General features: G+C 40.2%; 1 protein-coding gene across 5 annotated transcripts in view; it reads right to left on the minus strand.

Annotated features, from left to right (window-relative positions):
• Positions 1-25,331, minus strand: part of ELMO1 (engulfment and cell motility 1) — a 585,897-nt gene that overhangs the window by 420,424 nt on the left and 140,142 nt on the right. The window lies entirely within an intron of this gene.

Here is a 25,331-nt window from a genome sequence, read left to right on the forward strand (position 1 = left end):
TATGAGATACTTGTATTATCTTTTTTTTAAAAAAAAGGGAAGAACAGAGATAATAATTGCTCATGTTCCACTATCAATTCTTGTGTTCCCATAATGTCCTGAATGGATGTTCACCTAAGCCACAGCATCAGGCTGCGCTAGCACAGAAGCAGAGTTACAAAGAGTCCCAGACATCTACAACTGAGCTCTGGGACTCACAAGACCATCCAGAACCACTCCTAGAAACTAAACTGTTACAATCCTAAGAGGAATTGCCCAGTTATGAGAAGAAACCAGGTAGAAGTCTTAGAAAAGCAACATTTGGCCTGGGTGTTGGAAGTGAAAGTACCCAACAGAACATATTAGAGAAAGAATGGGTTTGAGCTTGACTCCCACTATAGGTTTTTCCCTTCTAGCCTCTCTTCTTCTTGCACTAGAATAAAAACTAGATTTTAGGTAGATCTCTCTAGATGAGTTAGTATGGATGACAAATGAAAGAGAAGGAAATTAAACAATCAAAACTTTGAAAGTATTACCATAAAACTTCCAGAAGAAAACATAGGCAGTAAGCTTTTTAACATGGGTCTTTCTGGGACTGTTTAGATTTGACACGAAAAGCAAAGGCAACAAATATAAAACAATAAACAAGTGGGACTACTTTAAAAAGCTTCTGAACAGCAAAGGAAATCACCAACAAGATGGAAAAGCAACATATTGAATGACAAAAACTGATGTACAAATAATTTACAAATCATGTATCTGATAAGGGGTAAATATCTAAAATATATGAAGAACTCATGCAAGTCAACAGGACAAAACCAAACAATCCAATGGAAAAATAATGGGCAGAAGTCCTGAGTAGAGATTTCCTTAAAAGAAAAATGGCGAAGAGGTACATGAAAAGATGCTCAACATCTCTAATTATGAGGGCAATCCAAACTAAAACCACAATGAGATAATGCATCATGCCTGTTTCCATTGGCGATCATAAAAAGATAAAAAAATTAAGAGTGATTGCAAAAATGTGCAGAATAGGGAACTCTACTGCACTGCTGGTGGGAATGTAGATTGGTGCAATCACTATAGGAAATAGTATGAAGGTTCCTCAAAAATTAAAAGTAGAACTAGCATATGACGCCACAATCCCACTTCTGGGTATTTACCCGAGGAAAATGAAACCACTTGACTTGAAAAGATATATGTACCTCCATGTTTACTGCATCATTTTTCTAAGTGAAATAAGTCAAGATAAATACTGTATGTTTCACTTACATGTGGCATCTTAAAAAAAAAAAAAAAAACCTAAGTTCATAGATACAGAGAACAGATTAGACTGGCAATTGTCAGAGGGGGCGAGTTACAGGGTGGGCAAAATGGGTGAAGGGAGTCAAAGTGATACATTTCCAGTTATAAGATAAGTAAGTCATGGACGTGTCGTTATGGCATGGTGACTATAGTCCATAATACTGTATTGTATACTATATGACTCAGTGGACATGAATTTGAGCAAACTCCGGGAGATAGTGAACAACAGGGAAACCTGGCGTGCTACAGTCCATGGGGTCACAAAGGGTTGGACATGACTTAGCGACTGAACAACAACAGTACTATTTGAAAATTGCTAGGAAAAAAATATTTGTAATTATTTAGATAAGGGACGTTAACTCCCCACCTCTGACAACTGCCAGTCTAATCTGTTCTCTGTAACTAGGGACTTAGGCTTTGTTTCCTTTTTTCTTAAGATTTCACATATAAGTGAAACATGCAGTATTTATCTTTGACTTATTTCACTTAGCATTCACTTAGACTTATTGTGGTTATCAATTTACAGTATATACAAATATCGAATCCTTATGCTGTACACCTGAAATTAATGGGGAGTGAGTGAAAGTCGTTCTGCTGCTGCTGCTGCTAAGTCGCTTCAGTTGTGTCCGACTCTGTGCAACCCCAGGGACAGCAGCCCATGAGGCTCCTCTGTCCCTGGGATTCTCCAGGCAAGAACACTGGAGTGGGTTGCCATTTCCTTCTCCAATGCATGAAAGTGAAAAGTCGTTCAGGCGTGTCCAATTCTTTGCGACCCCATGAACTGTAGCCTGCCAGGCTCTTCTGTCCATGGAAATATCCAGGCAAGTATACTGGAGTGGGTAGCTATTCCCTTCTCCAGGGGATCTTCCCAACCCAGGCATCAGACCCAGGTCTCCCACATTGCAGGGAGATTCTTAACCATCTGAGCCACCATATAAAGTTATGTCAATTATATCTCAATTAAAAAAAAAAAACTTACAATGTATTAGAAAGTTCATCTACATCCTCATTTTTCACTGGAGCACCTGCCCTGCACTTGGACCTCTGGGCCTTATCTCTAGAAGCTGTCTGTCTTGCTGGGAGGACTAACCCTCTTAGCACAAGTAAAGTAGTGAGCAAGAGAAAAAACACACTGGCAATTAGAACAGGTGTTTTCCTTAAGAGTTGATTTAAAGATAACTGCCAGAGAAACATTTCTTTTATACACGTCTTCTCTTCCATAAATGTGTCTATCCAGATGAATCAGCTAATTGACATGAAGGAACTTCTACTTGGTGGAATAAATGCTTTTTTCACATAGAGACTCTACAATGAGATTTTTGTTTTTACTATAAAAAGATACTGCGAAACAAGGTGACATACATCAGAGAAACATTAGCTGATTTAAAAGGAAAGGCTTTTAGCAAAAGGTAAAGAATTAGATAAAACTGAGTTAAAATCCAGGTTGTACAATTAGTCATATACAATCCTCAAGTTAATCTCTCTGATACTTAATTTTGCTAATAATAAAAAACAGGAAATACACTGATAAATATATCTAGTGTATTTGCAGAAATTAAGCTCAGTAGAAAACTTTCTATACAGGAAACACTCAATGAATTATACATAAATAGGTATAAAGAGTAGAAGTTCTTAAAAACAGATACAATTTATGATAGACATAAAATTGTGAGTCATATAAATATATATAACAACTTTGAGGAAGAAATTATAAGAGTTTGTTGAAACAGGTTAAAAAACATTCTAATAAATGGGAAAATATATTGTTCACATGGAGGAGATAGACAGTATGCTAATAAAAGCAAATTTCTTCCAAAATTAATCCATATGTTAAATCCATTTTAATCAAAATGAGTATCAAAACTTTCTAAATTTTGAAAGAAAATAAAAGAGAATACCTTTATAATATATGACTAGAGGAAGTGCTTTCAGACAAAACGTAATAAGCCCAAGCAATTAAAGGAAAAGTGATTAGTTTGATCATACTGTACTCAGACACTTAGTCATGTCCGACTGTCTGTGACTCCATGGATTGTAGCCTGCCAGTCTTCTCTGTCCATGGGATTTTCCAGGCCAGAATACTGGCATGGGTTGCCATTTCCTCCTCTGGGGGATCTTCCTGACCCAGGGATCAAACCCGCATCTCTTACATCTCCTGAATGGGCAGGTGGGTTCTTTGCCACTAGTGCCACCTGGGAAGCACAATCATACTAAACCAGTCTTATTAACATCTCTTTAACAACAGACAGCATAGAAAATTAAGCAGTTATGGACTAGTGGACTAGGGTTTCATAGGACTTCATACAAATGAAATCCACACGCCTTCACCCTCCATCCAGTTAGCATCAGTAGGACTATGGGATGACAGAGGAAGAGATGGCTGGATGGCATCACCAACTCAACGGACATGAGTGAGCAGACTCCGGGAGATGATGAGGGACAGGGAGGCCTGGCAGTCCATGGCGTCACAGAGTCGAACATGACTGAGTGGCTGAAGAACAAAGCCGTACTATGACAAGTACTGGGTAAAAAGAAGGGAAGAGGACTCTATTTTGTGAGTAGGACTGTGTGTATGTGAAGTCGCTCAGTCGTGTCTGACTCTTTGTGGGCCCGTGGACTGTAGCCTACCAGGCTTCTCCATCCATGGGATTCTCCAGGTAAGAATACTGGAGTGGGTTACCATTTCCTTCTCCAGGGGATCTTCCCAACCCAGGGACTGAACCCGGGTCTCCCGCATTGGAGGCAGACGCTTTGACCTCTGAGCCACCAGGGAAGCCCGGTGGGACTAGGCTAAAAGAAATGCTTTGGAAAGCAGTTTGGCAACTCCTAGTAAAGTTAAAGATACAACCCAACAGCTCCCTACATTCTATTCTAGAGAAATGTTCAAATGGGGTCACATAAATATATGAACAAGGATATTTATGACAGTACTATTTATAATACAAAAATTGGGGAAACAACTTCATTGCTTGTCAGCAGAAAAATGGTGATCAACTGTGTTTTAAAAAATCAACTGTTTCGTTCATGCCATGGGACATTACCTATCATTTATCTTGAAAATATAACTTTGAGTGAAAAAATTAAGTTACCTTCAGTATGATACCAATAATTTAAAATTTAAAGCATAAAACAATTCTTTATATTATTCAAAAATACAAACAGACATAGAAAATTTATAAAAATTCATGAGAATAATATACATCCATTTCTGGCTAGAATTTACCTCTGGGGAGGGAGGAATAGGAGGAGAGACAGGAAAAAAGATTAAGCAGGGTTGTAGCAGGACTTGCACTTTTTTAAACAAAACTTGAAGCAACAGGCAAAATGTTAACATCTATTAACACCTAGATGATTGAATATATGGGAATTAGTTATGTCATTTTCTGTACTTTCTTATGTTTGAAATACTGCATGATTTTAAAGTTTTAAATTACTATTTAAAAAACCATCACTACTGTAAAACTCATCTGACTCAAAAGTAGTGACTGGATTCCTTACATCTATGCATTACTTAGTAATGAGGAAACAATTAAAGACAAACATATATTTAAAAACAATGTGCTGACTATAAATTAGCCTCACACAATCCCACTTTTCTGTTCCCTGTCAAAAGTTACATTCTTAAAACAACCAAAATGCAGTCTTTTTAAAAAGTGCCTATTAGTCAAGCCAATGATTTTCAAATAATGAAATCTTTTTGTTCTAGAAAGGGAAAAGAAATCCCTCAGAACCAAAAACAGACAAAGAGGTTTTGTATCAATATTATCATGTTTTATGTGCTTAGGTTTGTAAATGTATATTTTATTAAAGTTACCAGCAGGAATAATGAGGCTTTTTTATTAACATGAAAATTCAATATCTGGCATTATGGATGGTCGTTAGAATAATACAACGAGTTTCTACATTCAATTTGCTTCTGTGTTTTGTTATCTTATTCAATATAGAGAAAACCTGGATACATCTATACAGTATGCTAGTTTTCTATTGTTGCAAGACAAATTACCACAACCTTAGAAGCTTAAACAAATGTGTAATGTCACAATCTCTATGGGTCAGGAGGATAGCTCATTTTAACTGGGCCCTCTGTTTAGGGTTGCACAGGGATAAAACCAAGGTGTCAATTGGCTGCATCCTTATTTGGAACTCAGAGACCATTTCCAAGTTTATTCCAGTTGCTGCCTAATTTGTTTTCCTTGGTTGTTTGATGAAGATCCTGCTTCTCCCTATTTCCTCGCCAGCTGTTGCCCAGGGACCACGTTCAGCTCTGAGGTGGCTCTCAGGTCTTTAGCCTGTAGTCTTCTCTGCAACCTGGCAATTTACACCTTCTCAAGCCAACAGAGAAGCATCTCTTTAATGCTTCACCCTTTTTAAAGGGGCTGTCTGATTAAGTCAGGTCCACAAAGACAGTCTCCCTTTTGATGAAGCCAAAGTCAACCCAAAAGTCAAGTGATTAAGGATCTTAACTGCATCTGCAAATCCTCTGACATACACTGTGATGTAACCACAGGAGTAAAACGATCATATTCCCAGGTCCAGACCACACTCAAGAAGAGGGAATTATACAGGGCATGCAACAGTAGGGGATGGGAATCTCGGGAGCCACCTTAACTTACAATTCTGCCTACCATACCCAGCTATGTATTATGTAATAGCTATAAATGATGTCCTTTAAGATATCACCTTGAAGTCTCAGGAGTTTCTCAAGATGGTTAGGGAATAATAGGGCATATTTTTGCCAAAACTGTTTTGCTGTTGTTCAGTCATGTCCGACTCTTTATGACCCCATGAACTGCAGCACACCAGCTTCCCTACCCTTCACTATCTCCCAGAGCTTGCTCAAACTCACGTCCATTGAGTCGGTGATGCCATCCAAGCAGCTCGTCCTCTACTGTCCCCTTCTCTTACTGCCTTCAATCTTTCCCAGCATCAAAGTCTTTTCCACTGAGTCCATTCTTCCTTTCAGGTAGCCATGTACTGGAGCTTCAGCTTCAGCATCAGTCCCTCCAATGAACAGTCAGGACTGATTTCCTTTAGGATTTACTGGTTTGATCTCCTTCCTGTCCAAGGGACTCTCAAGAGTCTTCTCCAGCACCACAGTTCCAAAGCATCAATTCTTTGGTGCTCAGCATTCTTTATGGTCCAGCTCTCACATCTGTACATGACTACTGGAAAAAACATAGTTTTGACTATACAGACCTTTGTCACCAAAGTAATGCCTCTGCTTTCTAATATGCTGTCTACGTTTGCCATAGCTTTTCTTCCAAGGAGCAAGCGTCCTTTAATTTTATGGCTGCAGTCACCATCTGCAGTGATTTTGGAGCCCAAGAAAATAAACTCTGTCACTGTTTACATTGTGTCCCCATCCATTTGCATGAAATGATGGGACCAGATGCCATGATCTTAGTTTTCTTAATGTTGAGTTTTAAGCCAGCTTTTTCACTCTCTCCTTTCACTTTCAAGAGGCTCTTTAGTTCCTCTTTGCTGTCTGCCATAAGGGTGGTGTCATATGCATATCTGAGGTTATTGATATTTCTGAGGATATTGAATCAAGCTGGCAATCTTGATTCCAGCTTGGGCTTCATCCAGTCTGGCATTTAGCATGATGTACTCTGCATATAAGTTAAATAAGTAGGGTGACACTATATAGCCTTGATGTACTCCTTTCCCAATTTTGAACCAGTCCGTTGTTCCATGTCCAGTTCTAACTGCTGCTTCTTGACCTGCATACAGGTTTCTCAGGAGGCAGGCAAGGTGGTCTGGTATTTCCATCTCTTTAAGAATTTTCCACAGTTTGTTGCAATCCACACAGTCAAAGGCTATGGCGTAGTCAAATCTGTATAACTAACCTCAACTCTCATTCCTCATAATAAACACTAGAAGTCAAGCAAAAGACACCCAAAACTTACTGAAAGGAATAAAATTAGGTCTCCTCCTGTTACTGGACACCTGATGTGTACCCAAGCCATGAAGCCTGAACTATCCCTGATTGTACATGAACCAGGCACTCAGGTTCTGCGGCAGTAAATCTGCTGGGATGATTTTACTTGAGTAGGCGGGTATATGCTTGATTTAAAACAAAACAGTCCAATCTTTCCAGTCAATGACACATTTATAAGCGTAAATATATGCACAAGGATGAAGGCAACAAAATGTTTCATGTTGAAATTTGCCTAAAGGCAACTTATCCTGGGAGGTTTAGTTAAGAATAATGAGGCTATTATTAGAGTTTATGTTGATCTTTTTTATTCATGTTGAAATAGTTCAAAGCAACAGTTTAAAAGGCCAGATAATTCAAATATGTCTACAATTGCTAAGCCATCTCTAAAATCCTCTGAAATGGAATCTCCTTCACAATAATATAGAAGATCATAAGTTCAGCTCCAAAGATGACACTCAAAGTTGTGCGACCTAAAACTCCAAGCTTCCCCAAGACCCTGCGAACCTTTACTGACTGAATGAAATCACACAAGAACATGCCTGACACACAGGGGTTCATCAATAAGCAGTGGCTGTATAAGTCAGGATAATCCAGTTTGATTCTTCATTCAAGTTCTATTGATAGTTTATAAGGAAATAGTTAAAGAATCAGAGAAGGCAATGGCACCCCACTCCAGTACTCTTGCCTGGAAAATCCCATGGACAGAGGAGCCTGGTAGGCTGCAGTCCATGGGGTCTCGAAGAGTCAGACATGACTGAGCGACTTCACTTTCACTTTTCACTTTCATGCATTGGAGAAGGAAATGGCAACCCACTCCAGTGTTCTTGCCTGGAGAATCCCAGAGACGGGGGAGCCTGGTGAGCTGCCGTCTGTGGGGTCGCACAGAGTCGGACACAACTGAAGCAACTTAGAAGCAGCAGCAGTTAAAGAATTACTAAAAGACTCAGTTTAAGGAATGGACATTTTAGCATTTTAAAAAAGAGAGAGGGGAAGAAAGAAAAAAAAGCAAACAACCTAAAATACAAACAAAAAGAACTAATTTTAAAACTGAGTTGGATACTTCTCAGCCATTAAGAAAGTTTGACAAATACATAGGAAATATAACTCACTGAGGGATGACCACGGGCAAAGCGCCTGGCATAGTGTTTTAGCAGCATTATCCCATTTAATTGTCATTACATAGTGGAGTAGGTAGAGTGTATTAACGTGTCAAGATGCATATTATACATTAAGTTAAAATGCAAGTTATGAGAAGAATGTATATGCTATGATCCCAGTTTGCAAAGCAAATTATGCATACTCAAATATATCTGAAGTGTTTACATTAAAATGTCAGTGGTTTTCTCTGAATACTAGGATTCTGATAATTAAAGCAATTTTTATTCTTCTTTTTTACTTTGAATGTGTGTCCAACATGTTTATCTGTGTGCATAAATTTTTTAATGAAATTGAAGATTTCATATCTGTTTGTTTAGGAGTAGCAGATACCAAAAAAAGGAAATTTTTATGTAAGTTGCATTAAATTAGTAAAGTGGCACCTTACTATTTTTTATATCTAAACTCTAAACCTAACTACAGTGCTTGCAAGTCTAAAGTTTCAAGAGAGAAGGAAAGAAAGAAAAGTTGATGAAGAGAGACTAGGAAGAGAAATTTTTAAAAAGATAGTTAATATTCTAAAAAAGGAGATGGTAATGAGGAAAGATAGAGTGAAAGGAATCAGTAGGAAGAAAAGGGGCCACAGGAGAATTAAAAATAAATATCGGGGACAGAGAAAGAATGAGAAAAGAGAAGAAATACATCAAAACAATAAGAATAGAGGAGGAACCATTCCTTCCTATTCATCTCTAAATGAAATGGAAAAACTTCAATAAGATCACAATGAATCACTTTTAAAGCTATTTTTTATTTTTTGTAATTTTCCCCTGTAAGAGTGAGAAGGGGTTGAAGAATGTACTTGATAACCAAGGTTAACTTGTCCGACACCACCCCAGAACCTGGACAGGACTGCAATTAACACAACAAGTATTTTTCAGCTTTCTCTTTAGTCACAGTATCAAGCACAAGACTGTCTTTGTTTTTTTTTTTTTTTGATGTTTGAGCGTTAACTCATTATTTATTTTGATTGGTCATTACAGGCAGATTCTTTTTTTTTTAAATTTTATTTTAAACATTACATAATTGTATTAGTTTTGCCAAATATCAAAATGAATCTGCCACAGGTATACATGTGTTCCCCATCCTGAACCCTCCAGAGTAGTGACTGGGTTACAGGTGCCGCTGATGATAACAAAACTCTTATTTTTTAACTACAGTCTTCAGACATGGTAAAGGAAGTGAACCCATTTCCCCAAAAATTATACTCAAAAGGAGGTATAAATATCCAAGTGCCTAATTCTCTCTAATTTCCTCTGAACACTTGCTCAATTTACCCAGCTTCCTCCTGCCACCCTTAAGAAAAAGAAGCAATAAATTATTCCTCTACCTGTACCCTTTGTCAACGTGAAAAATCACATCGTTGATGCTCTGTGCTTTAATGATGTAAACTTTCTTCAATTCTTATTTTAACTATCTTGTCTTCTTCCTCTTAGCTTAAAACATCAAAATCAAGCAAAAGTAAAAGATCGAGTTTAATTTTTGGATAGCTTCTGGAAAATAGTAACTCCGCTAACAGCTTTTCCCTGAAGGAGAAAGGTAAAGTGATGTGGCATGTGGTGGTTTAATTAAAAAGCCCCAAAGTTGTTTGCCATCCTTTCCATGGAGAGGAGGGGCCCATATCTTCTCCCCTTGAATTTGGTCTATTTTCAGCAATAGACTACAGCAGAAGCTTCGACAGAACTTACCAGTCTAGGTCATAAAGCGTCAAACATCTGCTCTATTCTCCTGGAATATTGGTTCTCAGGAAGTACCCTTCCAGGGAGCTCCTAGGAATATTGCCACCATGCTGTGAGGAAACCCAAGCCTCATGGAAGGACCATAGGAAGGCACTCCAGTGTACAATCCCACTGGAGCTCAGCCTTTGAGTCATCCCAGCCCAGGAGCCAGACATACAAGTGAAGATGCTTCCAGATGATTCTGGCCCCAATATTTGTATCTTCCCGGATGGGACTCTAGACGTCATCACAGACAGGTTATCCTTGCTTTGCCATGTCCAAAAGGCTGACCCAGTAAGTATAACTAATCATCTCTGCTGATAATAGGTTTTCGTTTTATGTTACTAAACATGGGGTATTTTTGATGCAAAAATGAATGGGAACTATGGAGATAAAAAAGAAATGATCTTGCAATAGTTATTACTGCAACTTAACTCTGATTACAGTAGAAAGTGGGCATCCTAAAACCCCAAATGTCACAGAAGGCCGTATCCAGAAAACACTGAAGACACACCACCTTTCTGGGGTTGCAACCAGATCTCTTTCCTCTGCCCTCTTCCCAATCTTTCTACCAAACTTTTTATCTTCGTTTTATTTCTCTTCCTCCTTTCGGTCATGCCTGCTCCTCAAGTTTGCCTTTAAATCACTGACACATTATTGCTGTGGGCATTCATTCTTTCATTAATTAAATTTTTGAGCATTGTTCTAGATACTGCGATAGCAAAGGTGAGGATATCTAACTTTGTCTGTGACCTTGTAGAGCAAATAGTGTAACAAAATGCTTTTCACACTACAGGTCACAGTCAGTGATAGTCGTGAAGTCATCCTGACGGGTCCTAGCAAACATTTTTAAAAATATAAAACAAAACAGAAAACAATAAAAAAAATAAATTAACAACATCATGACAATTGTTTCATGAATTTTTTATGTTACCTTTGGCACACAGAATGTTGTGTTATCTTATAACTTTGAGAAACATAGTTCAATAGCTATTCAGAACTAAACCTCAGAAGGAAAAACACCAATACAGTATAATAACGCATATATATGGAATTTAGAAAGATGGTAACAATAACCCTGTGTACGAGACAGCAAAAGAGACACTGATGTATAGAACAGTCTTATGGACTCTATGGGAGAGGGAGAGGGTGGGAAGATTTGGGAGAATGGCATTGAAACATGTAAAATATCATGTATGAAACGAGATGCCAGTCCAGGTTCGATGCACGATACTGGATGCTTGGGGCTAGTGCACTGGGACGACCCAGAGGGATGGTATGGGGAGGGAGGAGGGTTCAGGATGGGGAACACATGTATACCTGTGGCGGATTCATTTTGATATTTGGCAAAACTAATACAATTATGTAAAGTTTAAAAATAAAATGAAATTAAAAAAAAAAAAGAACTAAACCTCATTCTTAGAGCAAAAAACATGAATGGGATTGTGGTCAGGAAATTTGCAATTAGGTTTCTGGCTTTGAAATACAATGTCACAGAGCCGTTCTCAGAATCTCCTCTACTGATACAGGTTTTTGCTTTTTACTGTCTTTTGTTTTGTTTAAAAGGGTATTCTGGGTCATTTTTGGTAAATAAGTGCCTGCCTTTGCGGGAAACCCATGTGTCACTCGTTCTGTATCTGAACATTACAGTTAAATGCTTCAGTACTTGAGTCAATCTATTCACTGGTTTAATAGCTGAACTGGAGAACATGGAATTATCATGACCTCTGGCATTTATTTTTGCCTGCAATTCTAGAAGCAGCCGTATCTTACCAAACACAAGCTAGGGAGCCTAAGCAAAAAAGTTAGCTGCCTGTGTAATCATCTTGTTATAGCCTCTATCCAACAGTCACTGGTAAACATTAAATAACATGTCATAAAACCCACTGACATCTGAGTAATGCTGGTGGCAGTCGGTACCCTCCCTCTCTCGCTCCCTCTCATTTATATGACTCAACTGAGACTGTTTTTTTTTTTTTTTCTTCATACTGAAATAAGTATATACTCTTCCAAGTCTTCTCTGGAGGAAAAGCACCAAATGATTTAAAATGATAGCTCCTGCCCAATTCCTAAACTCTTAATTAGAAAACTTTAAAAAAATACCCCACAAATGTTTTCAGAGACTTCAGAAAGTCTAATGCCAGTTTACTTTGAGTCACTAAGAGCAAAGGTACCAGGAGAGGGAGGGTGACTGGCTGGCTGAAGCCTAATGCCAGGGCTGGATAGCTTCTGGGGAAATTTGGAACTGTCTGATGCCTGTATGCATTCATACCAATGTGTGTGCATATTTCCATTTTCACAAGTTGGGCTTGATGAATTGAGTGAGAAAGGTCTGAGGGAACCCAAGAGTAGTACCTATCATTCTATCCCAATAACACGCCAGGAACCAAATACCCAAGTATCACGTGGCTATCATCCTGCCCTTCTGTCTTTGACAACTGAACTGGGAAAAATCCAGTATGTCCTTAAAGTAAATATTAATAATATTAATAATCTTTTGGTTCCTGACTTGGAGAAACTCAAAATGTAAGGTCTAAGGGATGATAATAAAATTTTATGGGTTCACATGTGACATGTGCTACAGACTGTGTCACCCTAAAAGTCATTTGTTAAACCCTAATGCTTAATGTATTAGGAGGTGTGACCTTTGGGAGATGAGCTTCCCTGGTGGCTCAGAGGTTAAAGCGTCTGCCTGCAATGTCGGAGTCCAGGGTTCGATCCCTGTGTCAGGAAGATTCCCCTGGAGAAGGAAATGGCAACCCACTCCAGTATTCTTGCCTGGAGAATCCCATGGACAGAGGAGCCTGGTGGGCTACAGTCCATGGGGTCGCAAAGAGTCGGACACGACTGAGTGACTTCACTTCACTAGGTCATTCCCTTGTGAATCGGATTAGCACCCTGATGAAAGCTGTCTCTCCCATTCTGTCTTAGGAGGGCACAGTGACAAGATGGCCACCTATAAACCAGGGAGCAGTCCCTCACCAGATGCTGAATCTACCAGCGCCTTCATCTTGAACTTCCAACTTCTATAACTGTTGTTTTTAAGACAGTCAGTCTATGGCAGTTTTGTTACCCAAACTGAAAGGTCTAAGACACAGCAAACACAATAGGATAAATTCCAAAGTGCTTTTCTTATTGGCCAAGACTCTCACTACAGCTTCTGTTCTTAGTGACTTGCTTTCACCATGTGTGCTGTGGGCTTAGTCACTCCAGTCATGTCCGACTTTGTGACCCCATGGGTTATAGCCCACCAGGCTCCTCTGTCCACGGGATTTTCCTGAAAAGAATACTGGAGTGGATTGCCTTTTCCTTCTCCAGGGGATTTTCCTGACCTAAGGATCGAAACTGCGTCTCCTGTGTCTCTTGCATTGCAGGCCAATTCTTTACCACTGAGCCACCAAGGAAGCCCTGTTTTCACCATATGAACATATAATTCCAACTACAAACAGCTGCATTCACTTGTTCCTTAGTTATTCGAAAATGTGGCACCACAGTGGACTGTGACTATCCTGTCTCACCTCCATTTAATGAAAAAGAGTGTGTGGGGTGGGCAGAAACTGCTGACAAGGTTTCAAAGTTATTGCCCCTGTTTTCCTTCATGGAAACTCTAAAGCATGTATTTAAGCCTAGAATTCTCTCTGCTCTTCTGTGATCACTGTTTCAAACAGAGTCAACTCCCTGATAAAGAACCAAAGATGGGTGAGCCACAAGAGTATTAATGGATCCCCCAGGGTGAAATAAAGTAAAACTCAGTTTCTCAGAATTGAACAACAAAATAAATCACAAAATTTGGGGTAAATTTTCTGTCACAACTACAATTTGGTTCTTAGAGGTTGTTGCCTGCTACAACAAAAATACATGATCATACTGACTTTGAAACTGTATTACTGTTTGATCATCTGCCTAATGATGAATTATTTGTATAACATGAGTTACCAGAGGGTCTCTTATTTTTCCCTTCCCATAGCTATTGCTGTGAGTTCTCAAAAACAGGTCACTGATTCTAAAGAAAGAGTACTGAAATCCATAGACTGGATTTAAGTATCATCTTGTGAAATCTCACGAATCTTTAAAAATTTTAGTCGACATCCAGCACAGTATAAATATTATGTGTGTGTATGTATGTACGTATATACTTATTTTGGGAAAGAAAATTAATCAGTGGTGGAGTACTGAAAGCCAACTTTGTCACACTGATTTAAGACTCTTAAGAGGAGCATTAAGATTCATTTATTCACTCTAGGATTTCTCCACTGTGAATAATCTGAAAGTGTATGTGCATATTCTGGTAATTGAATTAACCAATATCATACATAATTTATTAAGCAACTAATTGTACCTTTTATCTTACACACAAAAAAATGCATCACATAAAATCCACAAGCAATCTTTGAATACCTACAGAATATGTTCGAGGAACCACATGAGACACTGTACAGGGCCCCCGAGGTGAAAAATGAAGGTTTTGATTGTAAAGTACTTGCAACTTGGTGGGAGGGGGGATAAAAATTAGCCCACAAATAGTTAAGTCACATTTTAAGGCAACAGTCAAGAGATGCAGATCCTGCTTAGCTAACAAATGAATCTAAGAGATAATAAACTAAAGAGACAATCATTCCTACAACAACAGAGCCAAGGGAAGGGATTTAGAGCTAAGGACTGAATGAAGACACTGATCTCCAACACTGGGGAGAAGATTATTTCAGGCAAACACCCAAGGTCTCTTCCAGCTCAGATCATTTAGAATTGGTAGGGACAGAAGGGTTGACTGTCCTGAAATGGCAGTTATTTTAATGGCATTATTTCCCATGTGTATTCCTTGTTAAGACTCACCTCCCCCAGAAGCAAGGAGTCTGCCATTTCATCTCTTCATACCCAGCATCTAATCTAGTACCTGAAACAGAATAGGAGGGAGTAGGGGGGGTTGGGCAGGACTGAACTGCAGGTGAGTACAGCTACCAGGGGAGTCAGAGCAAAGTTTATTTGGAGAACATCAAGGCAATTTGGCTAAAGCAGAGAGAATAAGAAAAAGAAGGCAAATTGAATGTGTTGATTGGGGCTAGACTGTGACACACCTTGACAGCCAGGTTAAGGAAGGAGGTTGGACTTCATTCTCTCTCAGCAACAGTGAAAGTCAAGTGAACGCTGTCTCCATTATTAGGGAGCACACAGGACTACAGGCTGGTAAGAATTCATAATATGGGTTTTCTTCTGCAGCCAAAAACACTGCCTGCCATTCTGGTAAACAACAAATGTTGCCCCCAATAAAGTCATCAGCCACAGTAGCCAGTTTCCATGGCGTGCCCTGAGGACAATTTAGGATAGAGAAAAAAACTGGATACTGACCCTAGATACTTAAGATGCATATCTAAGGAATAAATGCAATGAGTCCAGACTCTGCATCTGCCCAAACATGGAAAGCACTAAAATCATTAACTTGAGATGCCTGGTTTTCTATGAGTAGCAGGAATCTTTGATGTTTGACTAAATGTTTGCTGTTGTTTTTCAGCAAAAACTCCCACATATCCTGGTTCCTCCTTTATCTCTTTGGATAAAAGCTATCTGAGAAGCTGTGTCCTGTCCTCAGTAAAGCCCCTGAATAAAACATAACTGATAACTTTTAGGTCATGCATTTTTCTTCAGCCGAGACATTGCATGCAGGAATAAAGAGAAAGGTCCAGAGGTTGCTCACACTTCTAATGGGTAAGGTTCAAATGTGGCACTGGTGGTACCACTTGGACTTGTTAAAAATATTTGAACCCCAGACTTGATCTATTGGATCTGCATCTCTAGATCTGAGGCCATGATCTATATTTACATTGAGAGCTGCTAGATTGGAACTTAAAAATGACGTGACTAGGAACAACACAGCTTTACTATCTAAAAAATAAAGTGCTGTACAACTTTGTATATATACTAGAAACCACTGCACACTTAAATGGTAGTTTTTATGTGTATGAGTTATATCTCAATTAAGATGCTAAAAAAAATCTCAAGCTTAGGACAGTGCCTGGCACATACAGGAGGTCAGTACAAGTTACTTTTCTCAAATGCATGCATGCATGGCTCTTTTCCCTGGACAGCCTTGGATTATGAGCTGGTAGATGCAGGACAAGTAGCTTGTGTAGAAGAGTCCAGTACTTTCTAAAGACTGGTGACAGGCACACAAGCAGCCAACAGGGCAAGGAGCATCCATACCAGAAGTCAGGTTCGGTTACAAATCAAAAAAGGAAGAATTCAGCAGCAAGGCACATGTGAATGTAGAGTGAGGATCAAAGGGAGACAGGCAGCAGAGTGTGAGAAAGGCAGGAGATGGGGCAAAGGGGCAGCAGGAGAGAAATACTGGGAGTCAGAAGCCTCAGAAGAGCTGAAAGGCCAGGGCAAGCTGAAAAGCAGGAACATCTTTCTCTGCCCATTCCTACCTGCTGAGTGCCAGTCCCGGATCTTTCTTTGCCCGTCCCTGCCTGCTGAGTGCCAGTCCTGGAGGCGCTTCCCCAGATCAGCAGGTCACAACCCATGCTGGTCACACCTGGCTGAGGGACAACTTGCTGAGGCAGCCACAGTGGCTTCTATTGAACAAATCCAGAATCTTTCACCATAGGTAGCAGAAAAGGGGATGTCTCGTACAGATGTGTGGCTGGGTTAGGAAATTTACAACATTCCTGGGCTCTGGTTTGCTTAAATTAAAACGCCTGTCCCAGTGAAAATTCTTTGAACAAGAGTAACTGAGACCTGCATACAGTGGTTTCAGGGGCAGAACTGAAAATGCCACAGCAGATCCTCTCACAGGGATGCGAAGACAGAAAACAGAGAACAGAATGGAAATAGGATTGGAAGCCTCTCCCCCTCCTCTGGCTTCCTCACAGGCCTTCAGCCCCACCTATCTCAAGTCTCAATCCTTTCTGCAGCCCGGTGTTCACCTTGTAGGAAGATGCATTCGCGTTGACACCCCAGTAGTTTTGACTCCATATGTCCTTTCCGTTCTAGCAAACACCATCGCCCAACTCACCTCTCAAGTTCAGATTTCCAGGAGAGAATGTAAGGGGGCAGGGCTCAGCTAGGGTAAGGCATCAACCAGTCCCTTAGCTGTTGGGGGCAATAGAGAAGGGACAAATGGCCTCCCAGGAGCCACTGGAGAGGCAGCTTCCCAGGAAAAGACATGCCTCAGTTTGCTTTGTGTTTTGTTGGGTGGCAATGGTAGTCGGTGTGTGGGTGTGTGTTTGTGTGTGTGTATTCCACTCTTCAACAAAGAATATGTTCCAAACATGAAACTTCCTTAAACTACTTAATATGCAGCACTTGTATGTATTCTCCCGAGTGGATCCCCCCACCTCGTAAATATTTTCAGTGACTTTCAAACATTGTTAACCCCAGGATAAAAAATAAGACTACACATATATTACATATGAAGCACACAAAACAAATGCTTCACAAAACAACACATGTAATGCACCCTGATCTTTTCTATCCTATTATAGCCATTTTAATGCTCCTTCAACCTGCTAAATTGATCTAACACCCACTAACAAGTGGTGACCAGTGATCTGAAAACCCTACTATTACCTCTATCACCTATAATTTTATCATTTAAAAACAATTTCACACTTTTCATATCATACTTATATAGAAGAAAATTCCCCAATTCTTTCCCAATAATATCCTAAATTCCACAATATTGTAGACAGTTTTAAAAGATGAACCAAGTTTACAAAAGATGTCTAATGCTTTAAATTGTTTACCCAACAATGTTCTTAAGCTAGTCATATGACACCCCTGTTCTCAATCTGTTTAGTGACCAGTAGGGACTCATGCACTGTGTCAACCAACCTAGCTGAGAAGCACCACCCACTGTCTCTGTACAAAGCCAAGCTGCCCACACAGGGATGGAACCAGCTCCCTTGGGCTCACCAAACTTGTCCCAATGGGAAAAGAAATTCTGTTGGTAATGTGTGTATCTCTGGGGAATTTCTAAGGCAGATTACTTTCTTCAGCAATGCCGATGCAATTGGGTTATTGGGTCATGGATATAAATAGGATCAAATGCTTGTTGGAGGACCAAGAGGTAGCAGAATGAGGACTGTCAGTAGAGGAAGCTAGGGAGGTAGAAGAGAGGATGGAAAGATGGATTTCCCTCTCCAGCACCAAGAACTGGTGTGACTTCCATCTGCGGCACAGCATGTTGAGAACTGCCGAGATTCCTGCCTGTCCCACAGCATGGCCCAAGAGTGTGGGACACGGGCTCTTCAGTCAGACCTGAGCCCACCCCTGATCTTTACTGACGTCCCCTGAGCCTCAGTTGTGTCCTCTGTAGAATGGAGCAGGTACCAATAAAACCCGGTTCACAAGCTTCCTGTGAAGACTCAAGTACAACAAAGAGCCCATGTGAAGCGCTAAGCCTAGTGCCTGCCACAAAGCAAGGATCCAACATATGTTCCGGACAGTTGTTATCATCCCCCAACTAACGCCCCAGCTCACCTGCCAAAGTGCTTAAAACACACAAGCAGATGTCTGTCTTTGAATGAGTACTTTTCCCATTAGCCTCTCGAATCTCTTATCAGACATGGTTAGCCCACTCCAGGACCTTTTTGGATCCCTCCTCTCTTCTATAATAAATTGATTTCTTCCTCTTCTTTCTCAAAACCAGTGCTCACTTCAATGTTTTCTCCCCCACTAAACCCTGAGATCCATGGATACACAGAATGAAAGGGACTCATCTCACTAAACTATTTATAGTGCCCAAAGCTTGATGGTTCACAATAATTGGACTGAATTCCACACAATAATCAGGTGGTCTCCGGACCCAAGTCAGACACACAAGTACCAGAGAAACGCAATCCCTGTCTGCCCAGGGATTATGGGAAGCTCAAGGCCTGTCTGAGAACCCAGAGCATTTAGGAGGTAGGAATGGCACTAAAAAGGGGTGCCCTTCAAAGACGCCACTTCCTTCCCAAAGGTTCCTGGGGCCAGCTTCAAAGAGGAGTCTGGATGAGGCATGGCTATCTCTATTTTTACAAAATAAGAACTTCCGGAAATAAGATACTGCCAAGGTATATCACTATACTTCACACATTCTGAGGTAGGTCTTAGCACACGGGGACCAAATACCATTGTGAAACTGTGAGAAAACTTCAAGGGTCCACCAGTACATGATCTCCTAAAGGTGCCTTCTACCACGCCCTGTGCTTTCAGGGAACCTACCTCTCTGTATGCTTAGGGTTAAGGATAACAAGGCAACTTTCCTGTTTCCTTAAAAAATATAGTATTAATCAATGATACTATTTTAGATAATCCAGACCAAAGGCAAATGAAAATGTATTTGCTAATCTCTACTGAGTAGAAGACTATCTGTTATAACTTCCTCCATGCCATCTTCTTAAGGAATAAGGAGGTCATAATAGCGTGGCTCAGTGGTGAAGAATCCACCTGCCAATGCAGGAGATGTGAGTTCAATCCCTGGGTCAGGAAGATCCCCTAGAGAAGGAAATGGCAACCCACTCCAGTATTCTTGCCTGAAGAAGCCCATGGACAAAGAAGCCTGGTGGGTTATTGTCCATGGAGTCGCAGAGTTGGACATGACTGAGCGTCTGACATGAGCACAGACTAAAGCTGGTAACCAATGCTCACAGGTTGTAACAGCCTATATTTATTGTCCTGAGGCAATTACTAACATCATCAGGATCAATGGCATAGTGTCAGCAAAAAAAGGGGGGCATCATAAACAAACTAGGGCCCTTCCAGGAGGTGACATAGGTAGATTGGAGGCTCAACCACTGCCCATCTGTATGACCTAAACAAGCTGTTGCATAATCTTTCTCTGTCTCATTTTGCTCATGGTAAAATGGAGATAATAATACCAGCATCATCAGACTGCCATGAAGATAACGGACCACCCACTTTAGCCCTCTCTCTCTATAAAATTATCCTTTCAGAAGACAAATTCTACTAGAATACTTAAACAAATGGGCCTACATTGAATTAAAAAGCTTCTTCACAGCAAAGGAAAGCACTGACAAAATGAAAAGGCAACCTATGAAACAGAGAAAAGTATTTGCAAATCATATATCCGATAAGGGGCTAATATCCAAATTAAATAACAAGTTCACACAACTCCATAGCAAAAACAAAAACAAAAAACACTCCAATTTTAAAAAATGGGCAGAGAAAGTGAATGGACATTTTTCCAAAAAAGACAAGTAGTCAACAAGTATATGACAAATCAGTATCACTTATCATTAAGGAAATGCAAATTAAACCATAATGAGAAATCACCTCACACCTGTTGGAATAGCTATTATCAAAAACAAAACATAGAAAGAGATACGTATTGGTGAGGATGTGGAAAAAAAGGGAACCCCCATACGCTGTTGGTGGGAATGTAAATTGGTATAGGTACTAGGGAAAACATAAAGGTTCCTCAAAAAATTAAAAAAAAAAAAAAAAACGGAATTAAAACAGGATCCAACAGTCCCATTCCTGGGGATACATCCAAAGGAAATGAAAACGTGATATTGAAGAGATACTTGCATTCCCACATCCATCGAAACATTACTCACAATAGTCAGGATACGGAAACAACCTAAGAGATGTCAATGGATGAATGAATAAAGAAGATGTGGTAGAAATATACAACAGAATATTATTTAGCCATAAGAAAGAAGGCAATCTGGCCATTTGTATCAACATGGATGTACCTTCATGGCATCATGCTAAGGGAAAGAAGTCAGACAGAGAAAGACAAATACTGCGTGGAATCCCTTATCTGTGGAATTTTTTTAAAAAAGAAAAAGTCAAACTCATTGAGGCAGAGAAACAGAGAGTAGAAAAAGTGGTCAGGAGCTGAAGGTTTGGTAGAAATAGAGGTTGGTAAAAGGGTACAAAACTTCAGATTATAAGATGACTAAGGTCTCAGGATCTAATGTAAAATATGATGACTTAGCTGATAACACTGTATTATATAGACATGTGCTAAGAGATTAGAGGACTTCCCTGGTAGATCAGCTGGTAAAGAATCCGCCAGCAATGCAGGAGAACCCGATTCAATTCCTGGGTCAGGAAGATCCCCTGGAGAAGTGATAGGTTGCCCACTCCAGTATTCTTGGATGTATTGGTGGCTCAGTATTCCTGGTGGCTCAGACAGTAAAGAGCCTGCCTTCAGTGTGGGAGATCCAGGTTCAATCCCTGGGTTAGGAAGATCCCTGGAGGAGGGCATGGCAACCCACTCCAGTATTCTTGCCTGGAAAATCCCCATGGACAGAGGAACCTGGTAGGCTACAGTCCATGAGATCGCAAAGAGTTGGACATGACTGAGTGATTAAGCACAGCACAGGGCAAGAGACTAGAACTTAAATGTTCTCATCAAAGAAATAATTAGAGGTGATGCCTGTGTTATGAACTAGATAAGCATCATTTCATAACGTGTATGTATATCAAACCACCATGACATATGCTTAAATATTTCACAATTTTATTTGTCCAAGTACACCTCAATAAAGCTGAAAAATACACAATTCACTTTTTATTTTGTATTCTCTCTCTGTCTCTGAGCCATCATTCTGAAATATAAAGTTTCTGGGGCAGAATCTGAACTTGTAAATAGCTGAATCTTAATGTTCTCTAAGCATTTGCATGCTATGCTTCTGCTGAACGCTGCTCGACAATATGACATTTTTTTCCCTTGTGCTGAAAAACAAAAGTTAATGGCCCAATAAGCAAATGAAGACAATTTCAGAAAATGGGCTTGGATAACATGAGAAAAGCAGGGGAGGTGCCTTCCTGAGGATCTTAGAAGACTGTCAACATCCGTCAGTTACAGAATATGTTAGCTTGTCCTGCCAGAGCTGGAGAATTTTTCTTCTTTAAAATTACAGGTGATATTTTATCCCTGCCAGTGGGAGGGGGAACCACTTCATATACAAGGGAAAGTCAGTAACTAAGAATATGCACAAGTTTCAAAAATTAGTCACTGGTTACCATGGTAACGCAAATATTGCCTAACAACTCACTGGGCTGTAAGTAACCGAGATGATGCTAAATACATCACTTCAAAATGGGAAATGGACTCTATTTTTAGGAATACTTGCAAAGAACTAGATGGACCTAACCGCAGACTGAAGGTGGCTCAGATTGACCCCTGTGGACCCAGGATTCAAGGTCCATCTCCTGCCCTGTGTGCATCGAGTTCTGTGTCACACGCATGTGCTATGCCCAGAGACAGCTGCAGGAGGAAGAGTGACGACATTTTATTTACAAACAAAAAATGAGCTTTCTCATTCCTTAAACTTTTAGTAAAGGAAGAATCCTTGCTATTGGGCAGTGGAGACATAACAGATTTAGGCGGCAGTCCCTTTAAATTCAATGTTAAGGATCTCCTCAGAGAAAATAACTAGCATGCCCAATGAAATAAATAATTTTCCTTTTGATTTGAGTAGTTTGAATTTTCTGAGTAGATATTAATGTTAGTTAGAATAAAAGTATAAACAATATATGAATTTTTAAATTATTCTAACAACTGACCGTACATCAACACCCTCCTAAATGAAACTTAGCATATGACTTCTGTTCATGGTGCACAGTGCCTGGGACACTGGGGCCCCAAGTCTTCAGAAAAGTGGTCCCAGAGCAGTGTTCTTCCTAATGGTCCCTGAGTATCAGCATCAGAATTCCAGAGGGCCCTTACAGTGTAAAATCCTAGGCCATATCTAAGGCCCACCCATTCTGAGTCTCTGAGGTTGGGATCTGAGAAATCTCCATTTAAAAAAGATGCTCCCTGTGATGTTTATGTTCTCTGGTCTGCGAAGTCCATCCTTAGCAATCACCAATAAATTGAGGTCTCCTGACAATGAAGACAGAGACAGGACAGTCATCAGGGGACACAAACCAACATGGTTTATCAAAGGCAGAGCTGTTGTGACTCAGTGGCTTTTGGGCCACAACCTAAGGTATAAAACCAGCACAAAATACTTGTATTATATGTGTGTGTGTATGTATGTATGACCCAAGTTTTTCAGAAACAACATGGGTGATGTACTCTGGCCTACTCTTATTATATTCTAATTTTTAATGTTACAGCAACCAACTAAATTGATTTCACTTCCCACTAATTGGTGGTGGTTGAAAAACTCTATTATAATATCTGTTGTCCTATATTTTTATCACTTAATAATTTAAAAATTTTTTCATATCGTATCCTAAATAGTAGAAAGCCATTCAGTCTTTTCCAATACACCCTCAAAGTCACAATATTTTAGTTACCTTTAAAAAGTGGATCAAGGTAAAGTGACACAGTCTTCTGTTTAAAGGAATCAAAAACAATACATTCAACTGCTAGCATTTAACTTTTATTTATTTACATCCTCTTTATCTCATAAATAGCATGCAGATTATATAAGTGTTAGGGGAAGCACACTGATTGAAACCGCCCACCCTGGCCAGGCACCATAGTAACCATTTGCATGAGCTGTTTTATGACAGGAGATCCTGATAAGGAATATGGAACTAATAAGCCACCACCAACCAGAAGAGTTTGGGAAAGGTCGAAAGGAGACACCGCGTGTCCATCCACTTCCCAGAATCCCTCTCACTAGCATCCACCTTGGCTGAGCGATGTGTGCCCACCAGGAAGGACTCTGAATTAGAATGATTGGCCAAAAACCACCCAGAATCTAATCCCATCACCATAAAACCCGAGACTGTGAGCCACGCAGCAGAGCAGTCCTCCTGGGTTCCCTTACCCTACTGCTCTCCACCCGGGTGCCCTTTCCCAGTAAAGTCTCTTGCTTTGTCAGCACCTGTGTCTCCTCGGACAATTCATTTCCGAGTGTTAGACAAGAGCCCAGTTTCAGGCCCTGGAAGGGGTCTGCCTTCCTGCAACATAAGTATAAAATAAATTAAAAATCTTAAGAAAGTGAAGCAAGAAGAAAAGAAAGACACAAAATTGAGTGCTTATGGAATAAATCAAAGGAACAAGTACAAGTAATAAAGACAATACAGGCCAGGAAATCTAGGCTACATGTTAACTCTTAGCTTTCTGGCCATCAGTGTGCAGAGGAAAACATGATCAGCTATGAAAATTCCAGGACCCATCTGGGAAGAATAAGCAATTTCTAAGAAGCATTTTCAGGCCTCTGGCTGTCTTCCCTTCAGGCTGGACTGAACACTTGTTGCCTCCTCAGGGTAGAGAGGGCAGTCACAGTGGGACAGACCCTTATTAGTGCCTCCACCCTCCACCACCATTTCATTCACAGGGAAACTGAAGATCGCTCTAAGGATTGGGACAAAGCAAGCCAGGAGCCACAGGCCACCCAGTTCTCCCTTTTCTTGGAGCACTCTGTATTCACTCCTGTCCCAGAGCTGGCCAGCTTCCTGTGATGAAAACTGTTCACAGACCCATCCTCTTCCTCCCCACCAACCCGAAAGGCCATCAGCTCCATGAGAACAATTTTGGCTCCTACGCGTATCAGTGAGCTCTCCATAAAACCGAGCTGAATACTAAACTTCTCCAAGAATTCCCCAAAGGAAAAGTGATAAAAGCACAAAGATCTGAATTGGCTTCTTGGTCTACGGTTTATCACTCCTGAGATTTTCGCTAAGCCACCTGACTGCTCCGATTCAGTTTCTTATCTGTTAACCAAAGCCAATGCGGTTTCCACCACAGGTTAGTCTTGTGGACGAAATCAACAAACAGATGTAAGGAGGCGGGCCCAGTTTCTGGCACACAGCAGGTGCTCAATAAATGTTACTTTTCCCTTCTCCACAGAAATCTCTAGGATATTAATTGTACTTTCTGCTAGAGCCACTATAGTATTCACAATCCTTCTCTCACTTCCAATTTTCCCAGTTAAAATCACCCACGAAAAAGCAGAGTTCCCAAGAACCACAGAACACTCAATGCCTACACAATGCCACCTTCAAAATGGTTTTTGTCATTGTTTCAATAACTTTAAGCAGGGCTTAGAGGTTATTCTGAGGAAAAAAAAAAAGTCTGAGAAAGGAAAGCTTGCCTAAGTCATTAAGTATCAAATAAATACTTAAACCAAGCAATAAAGAAGAGAGATCATTAGTAAATTCACTGTTAGAAGGCAAATGCTGTTGCTAAAACAGAACACAGAAACATATTTGGTCTTTACTCTTGAATGGGCTAAATATCCCCTTGTTAATACTAAAGTAGCGGTTGGTTGCTTTGCAGACTCTGTTTTCGTGAGAGATGTAAAATTTAGACCAGCATGTTTAGTCTTGAGCAG

This window comes from Bos grunniens, chromosome 4 (genome assembly GCF_055505025.1).
Source record: "Bos grunniens cultivar Pamir isolate PY7600 chromosome 4, Bosgru_T2T1.0, whole genome shotgun sequence".
Classification (NCBI taxonomy): Eukaryota; Metazoa; Chordata; class Mammalia; order Artiodactyla; family Bovidae; genus Bos; species Bos grunniens.